This window comes from Triticum aestivum, chromosome 1B (genome assembly GCF_018294505.1).
Source record: "Triticum aestivum cultivar Chinese Spring chromosome 1B, IWGSC CS RefSeq v2.1, whole genome shotgun sequence".
Taxonomy (NCBI): domain Eukaryota; kingdom Viridiplantae; phylum Streptophyta; class Magnoliopsida; order Poales; family Poaceae; genus Triticum; species Triticum aestivum.
Window position 1 is genome coordinate 62,703,983 of NC_057795.1, and position 8,215 is coordinate 62,712,197.

The 8,215-nt window shown below is 40.9% G+C and overlaps 1 pseudogene; it reads left to right on the forward strand.

The window, feature by feature from the left end:
• The first annotated feature begins 1,194 nt into the window (after positions 1-1,194).
• LOC123107020 (protein Rf1, mitochondrial-like) lies at positions 1,195-4,924 on the forward strand (annotated as a pseudogene).
• Positions 4,925-8,215: the final 3,291 nt, after the last annotated feature.

Genomic DNA, 8,215 nt, shown 5'->3' on the forward strand with positions numbered 1-8,215 from the left:
CATCCTCAAGATGGTACAATTCTTACTTTATTATCAATTATTAATGATATACGCTTCATACCAAGTCCGCATATGTTGACTTCCCATATTCTTATGCTTCCTACATTCTTGATGTATTGTGTTCAACAAATAAGCTATCTTATTTCTAATGCCTTGCTTCAGTACAACTATTTTCCCCAGATAGGGAATGTGCGCTTCATCAAATGTATGCCCAAATCTTGCCCGCCAAGATGTTCCATGACAATCATGTAGATTTCTCAGATCAAATTTCTATTCTTCTAGTGCATGATAGCATCGAATCATTTATTTGTGTTAGCAATGATTCTTTTTTTTCTCACATGTTTTCTATGGTGATGAGGTGGGCGCCCGGAGATCACAAACGGATGCATCTACTTCAGAAACAACGAGTCGAGTTCACAATTTGATCGTCGTGGCTCAGACGTTTGGGGTATACAACTTCAAGGTGGCACGGTGAAAAAGATCAAAATGCTCGAGCAAGGGCACCTTAGCTTCTGATGTGGATCACACCTTCCGTCACATGATGGCTAGATCACTTTTGAATTAGCAAAATTCATGCATGGAAGCAATTTGACTTATCCCTATTGATGCATACTCTCCATTTGGCAGAACCAATTTTTCGCACACAAATCAATATTTTGAGTTGGAACCATGTGTAATTATGATTGGAAATTTGTATCTCTCTAATGGAAGCAAGATACTGTTTACTTGGAAGCAGTTTTCTAGACGATGGAAACAAGATCATGATGCTTCTCAAACATCTGTAATAATTTTCATTTTGATAGAAGCAAGTTCAAAGTAATTATCTAGTTGATGGAATCAATATAGTGTGATGCTTCTAAAACAAAATATCTTGTTATGTATGACATAAAATGTCAAATAAATCGAAACTAGTTTCATTCACCACAGAAGCAAATTCTCCTATGATTGGAAACATAATATAAACTTGTTTTATAGTAAGTATATACCGATGCACGAGATTATAAGCAACAAGGGTGGACACATGTATGACTTACATCGGTTGCAAATTTGGATAACGTTTGGTTGTAAATCAACCAAAATGGATGTTTGGACGATTCATAAAGTTCAGGGTGCCAACTGAAAGAAACCAGCAAAACACTCGTCAGTTGTGACTCTCTCTACTGCGTACGAACTCTCCGGCCGTTCCCGCCGCCGATGTCGCGCATCCGCCCCTGCCGCCGCTCCTCCTGCGCCTAGCCGGCGTCCGGTGCCCTCCTCCTTTACCTCGCCGATTTCCAGCCTCCGCCTCCGCCGATCCTCCTGCACTCCGGTGTTCCACACCACACCACACCGATTTTAGAATTGGGAGGGAAGTCCGGTCTCAGCCTCCGCCACTACTACACCACGCCGATGTCCCACGTCCGCCTCCACCTCCACCGCCGGCTCCTCTCATCCACCTCGCCGCCCTCACGTTCCTGGTCTCCCCGCGACGCCTTTGCCGCGACCACAGAGCGGCTGCGCGCCGGGACGCTCTGTCGAGACGATGCACACAACCTGTTCGACGAATTGTTTCGGCAGGCAATCCCGGTCCCCGACCGCTCCCTGAACGGCTTCCTTGCCGCCCTCGCCCGTGCTACGTCCTCTGGCGCCTGCATCAGAGATGGCCCCGCCCTCTTCAACCGCGTGTGCCGAGAACAAGCCGGCTCGCAGGTGGCGCCTCTCACAGTCCACACCTACAACATCCTCATGGACTGCTGCTGCCGTGCGCGTCGCCCAGATCTAGGGCTTGCCTTGTTCGGGTGTATCCTCAGGACGGGCTTGAAGATAGAACAAATCACCGCCAACACCCTCCTCAAGTGCCTCTGCTATGCGAAACGGACAGAAGAGGCTGTGTACGTGCTGCTTCATAGGATGTCTGAGCTCGGATGTGTGCCTGATGCCTTCTCATGCTCCATTGTTCTGAAGAGCTTATGCGACAACAGCATGAGTCAGCGGGGCCTTGACCTGCTCCAGATGATGGCGAAAGGAGGTGGCTGCTCCCTCAATGTGGGCATATAACACGGTAATCCATGGCTTCTTTAAGGAAGGCGAAACAGGCAAGGCGTGCAATCTATTCCATGAAATGGTACGGCAAGGGATTGTGCCTGATGTGGTGACATATAACTCGATTATTGACGCGTTGTGCAAGGCCAGGGCAATGGACAAGGCAGAGTTAGTCCTTCAGCAGATGGTTGCTGATGGTGCTCAACCCAATGAAGTGACATATAATTCCATGATCAATGGATATGCCTCATCTGGGCGCTTAAAAGGGACTACTAAAATGTTCAGAGAAATGAAAAGGCGGGGTCTTATACCAGATAATTTTACTTGCAACTCGTTCCTGGCCTCCCTGTGCAAGCATGGAAGAAGCAAAGAAGCTGCAGAATTTTTTGATTCCATGACAGCCAAGGGCCACAAACCTGATATCGTCTCGTACTGTACTTTGCTTCATGGGTATGCCAGTGAAGGATGCTTTGCTGATATGATTGATCTTTTTAATTCAATGGAAAGCAATGTTATTGCGGCCGACTGCCGTGTTTTCACCATTTTAATTGTTGCCTATGCTAAACGTGGAATGATGGATGAAGCTATGCTGGTATCAAGTAAAATGCAGGAACGCGGAGTGAATCCGAATATATTCACCTATTCCAGCATAATAGCTGGCCTTTCCAGAATGGGTAGGCTGACCGAGGCCATGGAAAAATTCAATCAGATGATTGCTTTGGGAGTACAACCGGACAAAGTTGTTTATCTGTCTCTGATTCAGGGTTTTTGCTTAGATGGTGATTTGGCTAAAGTTAAGCAGTTGGTTTCTGAAATGATGAACAGAGGTATTCCTCATTCTGGCATTCCGTTCTTCGGTTCAGTAATAAAGAATCTGTGCCAAGAAGGAAGGGTTATGGATGCACATGAAATCTTTGACTTGGTTATAGACATGGGTGAGAGGCCTGATGACATTTTATTTAATTCACTGATTGATGGATACTGCTTAGTCGGGAAGATGGATAAAGCATTAAAAGTACTTGATGTCATGGAATCAGTTGGTGTTGAGCCTGATGTTATTACATATAATACACTTGTTAATGGCTATTGTAAAAGTGGAAGGATCGATGATGGTCTCGTTCTATTCAGAGAAATGCCGAGTAAGAGAGTTAAACCTGACACTGTTACATATGGCATCATACTGGCAGGGTTGTTTCGTGCTTGGAGAACTATTGCTGCAAGGACAATGTTCCATGAGATGATCGAAAGTGGAATAACAGTGGACATCGTCACATACAATATAATTCTTACAGGACTCTGTAGAAATAATTGCATAGATGAAGCGATCGCCCTGTTCCAGAAATTAGGTGTAATGAGTGTGAAGTTCAATATTGCAATAATAAATACCATGATCGATGCAATGTACAAGGTTCGGAGAAGAGAAGAAGCCGGTGATTTATTTGCTGCAATATCAGCCAGTGGATTGGTGCCCAATGAATCTACTTATGCAGTAATGATAATAAATCTTCTAAAAGATGGAGCAGTGGAAGAAGCAGACAATATGTTTTCATCAATGGAGAAAAGTGGTATAGTCCCCAGCTCCCGTCTGTTAAATCGTATCATCAGAATGTTGTTGGAAAAAGGTGAGACTGCCAAGGCCGGAAATTATTTGTCTAAAGTTGATGGGAAGGGCATCTCACTTGAAGCTTCAACGACTTCATTAATGTTGTCTCTCTTTTCAAGAGAAGGGAAATATCGGGAGGACGTGAAATTGCTTCCTGCAAAGTACCAATTTTTTTATGGATTTGTTGATTTTGCACAAGACTCTGCTCAGGAAGCTTGAGTTTTTGCTTGCATAAACCCTCCTGCCAGTATGACCGTATAAGAAATCCAAACTGCTTACTTGTAGCATTGGGGTCATTAGCGGTGTGTCAAAATCACAAGAGTGTGAAATGTCTACAAATCTTTTAACCTTCGATGGGCGTGGAAAGGTAGACCAAGTAGTCTAACACAGACTAGTTGGAGAACTTTAGGGGTAAGGACTTCTGATGGCGACTGGAAGGTATACAATCTTTTTCAAGAAGCCACCTGACATTTTTTAATCTTTGTAAAACAGACACTTTCCTTCATATGAATGCATTTTTAGAAATGTTAGTCTTGGTGCTCTGGTCATAGGTCCGTATGAAACTGTGGGTTTACTTTTACTTTGCAGTGCTCATGCTGAAGTCTCCAATACTCTATGCTGCTGTCAGTAGGATCTGTAATGAGCACCAAGGCGAGTGCAGACAAATGGGAGGCTGTACTCCACAAAAGCAGTATTCACAATTTTGCACTGACTGGAATTTTTAGCAGGACACAAGCTTGGCTACAACTACTTGGCATCAGGTCTTTCAAGATGGGCTACAAGGAGGATCTATCTACTTCAGGAAACAAATATCCCATGATGCGTCTGCACTCTTCGGTGCTGTTTATGCACCTGTTGAGGAAATATGTCAGTTACGTGAGGATCGTGTTCAGTCTGCACTCTTCTGTACAGTGTTTTTAAATATCACAATAAAGTGAACATTGTCATGTTTTATCTCCAAAATGCAGCCTCACTTCCTTTATTGCAGTTAGAAGATTTGACAATTCAGTTGTTCGTCAGGAACCTCAGGAAGATTTGACAATTCATGTTTTATCTCCAAAATGCAGCCTCACTTCCTTTAGCCCGTGATCACTGATCAGTAGCTCGGTTGTTTCATTTCTTCTCTTTTATATGACTGAATGGAAAGTTTTGTGTGTTTGGTATTGTTGGTCGCTTGCTTCATTTAACCGGGTATTGTTGTCAGGATTTATTTACCATCTGTTCTGACAAGGTCCTCTCAAAATGGATAACCTGCATGGTAAAGGCCCTACTCACCTTCTTTCTGAGAAAATTAATTGAAGCGCAAAAGTATTGATGCACCTTCTGCTGTGAGTTGTGATCTGCGTGACGTTGTCTTGCCTCTGATTGTATCTATTGAACTCAGTAATGCTTCTCACTTTTTTTTGTCAAACTAGTAATGCTTCTCATCGTCCATTTTAATACAACAGTTGTACGTCCTTCTCAAAAAAGTTTTTTTTTAATATTTGGTTATAAAAAGAACACCATCAAGCCTATAAATTTCATGACATGGCCTAGGAATTATGTTCTAATCAGATTATCATACATAGAGTTCTCATGTGTATGAATACACAAAGGTAACTATATGCCATCTGCCAAAAAGGAGAACATAAATTATGCCTTGGCCTTGTATATTAAACTTGGAAAAATAAACAGAATCTACTTCCTTTGGCTAATTTTTTTAAATAATGCAATTATTTTATTAAATTTCATAAATTTTATGGCATAATTATATTTTTCAAAAATAATACTTAGTCGGCCTACTGCTGGCCGATTGGATCCAGTCGGCCTACTGCTAGCCGATTGGACCCCAGTTGGCCTACTGTCGGCCGATTGGATCCGGTCGGCCCACTGCTGGCCGATCGGCCCCAGTCGGCCCACTGCTGGCCAATTGGTGCCCAGTCTGCTTCCTCTAGGCCGACAGGTGCGTGCACCCATTTATCTGTTGAATAAGTGTTTGAAAAATGTTGAAGAAGTATTGAAAAAATGTTGATCATGCATATAAAAATGTTAATCAAGCATTTGAAAAAAATTGAACAAATATTTGAAATATGTTGAAAAAATATTTGTAACTGTTGAATAGGTATTTGAAAAATGTTGAAGAAGTATTTTCAAAAATGTTGATCATGTATATAAAAATGTTAATCAAGCATTTGCAAAAAATGTTAAACAAGTATTTGAAAAAATGTTAAACAAGTATTTGAAAAAATATTGATTATGTATATAAAAATGTTGAACAAGTATTTGTACAAATGTTGATCATGTATATAAAAATATTGATCATGTATATTTTGCACATGTTAAACATTTTTTCAAATACTTGTTCAATTTTTTGAAATACTTGTTTAACATTTTTTCAAATACGTTTTCAACATTTTTATATACATGATCAACATTTTTACAAATACATGTTCAATATTTCTATATACATGATCAATATTTTTTTAAATATGTGTTCAACATTTTTCCAAATACTTGTTTAACTTTTTTTTACAAATGCTTGATTAACATTTTTATATACATAATCAACATTTTTTAAAATACTTCTTTAACATTTTTTAAATACATATTCAACAGTTTTCAATTTTTAAAACATTTTTCAAATACTTGTTCAACATTTATTTCAAATGCTTGATTAACATTTTTTATGCATGATCAACATTTTTTTTAAATGTTTCTTCAACATTTTTCAAATACCTATTCAACAGATAAATGGGTGCATGCACCTGTCGACCTAGAGGAAGCAGACTGGACGCCAATCGGCCAGCAGTGGGCCGACTGGGGTCCAATCGGCCAGTAGTAGGCCGATTGGGTATTATTTTAAAAAAAATATAATTATGGCGTAATATTTCTGAAATTTAATTAAAAAACTGTATTTTTTTAAAAAAAATAGCCTTCCTTTGTCACTTTGATGGTGCATCCCTTAATTAGATGTAACATCCCAAATTTTCAATTTGGAATGTTATACATAGGTCATCATATGCATATCATATTTTAATTGCATTTTGGTTTGATCCTAGAAATTCTAAGCAACTCAAGGACCCACGGAGAGAGTTGGGGATTTCATTTATTTTAATATTTGAATTTTCTCAAATTTGAAAAGAGGATCATTTTGATTTTAATATTTTTTCTCTTCAAAAATATTTCCAAAATAAAAATAAAAGAGAGGAGATAAAATGACTTCTCCAAAATAAAATAAATATTGAACGAAAAATGTTAAAATAAAATAAATGTTTTTATTTGGATTTTATTGCTATTTTATTTGAATTAGAAAAATATGCATTTTTAGGCTAGAAAAATGTTCACTTTGTTCTAAATATTTTATTTAGACAGTGAAAATTGTTTTTGGCATTTTTAGATTTTTTTTATATTTTATTAGGATTTTCTGTTCGGGCGAATTTATTTAAAAAAAGGTTTCCCCACCTGACTGGGCCGAAGCCCAGCCGAGCAGGCCGGCTAGCCGCAGCCACCGCCTCCCCGTGCTCGAGCCAGACTCCGGCGGGAGTCCAGGACCACGCCGCCGCCGCCACTTGGCCCCTTGGCCAAGTCGGACCGCCCCGCCCCCACCTATAAGTACCCCACCCCTCTGCCACCTCTCCACCCCGTCCCGACCGCCGCCGCAGCCAACCACCACAGCCGCCGCCACCATTGCAGCCCGCGCCGCCACCCGCCGCCGCCGCCAGCGTCGTCGCCCCGCGCTAGTCGCCGCCGCCCGCGGAGCCCTGTCGCCTCGCTGCTGGCCGCCCCGCCTCACCGGATCCCGCCGCCGCCGCCGGCGGCGGTTTTTGTCCGTGAACCAGACCTTGTTTTTTTAGGTTTTTCCAATTTATTTCTTTAGATCGGTTTTTCGTCGGTTATTTTATTTATTTAGCGGACATTCGTCCGTTCATTCGTTTTAACGAACGTCATTCACCGGTTCGGTTCAGACAGCGAACGTTCGTTCGTTAGTCAGTTCGTTTCGTTTTTTTTTCAGGGATTTATTTGCGATTATTTTTTATCGCGATTCTGCCCTGATCTTCAATCTAGTATAACTTTTTACTCGTTTATCCAAATTAGATGAAACCAGCGCCTAAATCTTCGTCTCGAAGCCCTCTTTCTGTTTTAACTAACTTGAACGTGATTTTGGTATTGTAAAATATGACTTTAGTCCAGATTAGTAAACGATCTTGTTTCGTTCGTATCTTGAGTTTCGTTGCTCCGTTTGAGTTGATTCTTTTTGCAAATCGAAGCTCTTTAGTTGAACTCTCTGTTTGGATCTTCTTATTTGAGTTTTACCCGTGCATCTATGTTGGAGTGCTTATGTATGCTATTGTTTGTTTGCAATAGAATTCCTGGAGTACGAAGCGTGCTACTACGAGTCTCTAGGGTTTGCAGATCGTCAGCAAGGCAACTAACACTTCGATCATATCCCTTTATTACCCAGTTTTTATGCATTAGTTCCAATCCTCAAACATTGCATGGTTAGGATCTGAATAACATGTGGGTTTGGGAAGTAGATGATGAGGTAGAACCTAGTACCCGTGTGATCATCCTACGGTTCGCCATCCAGACTCAAAGGGATCATAAGATTAT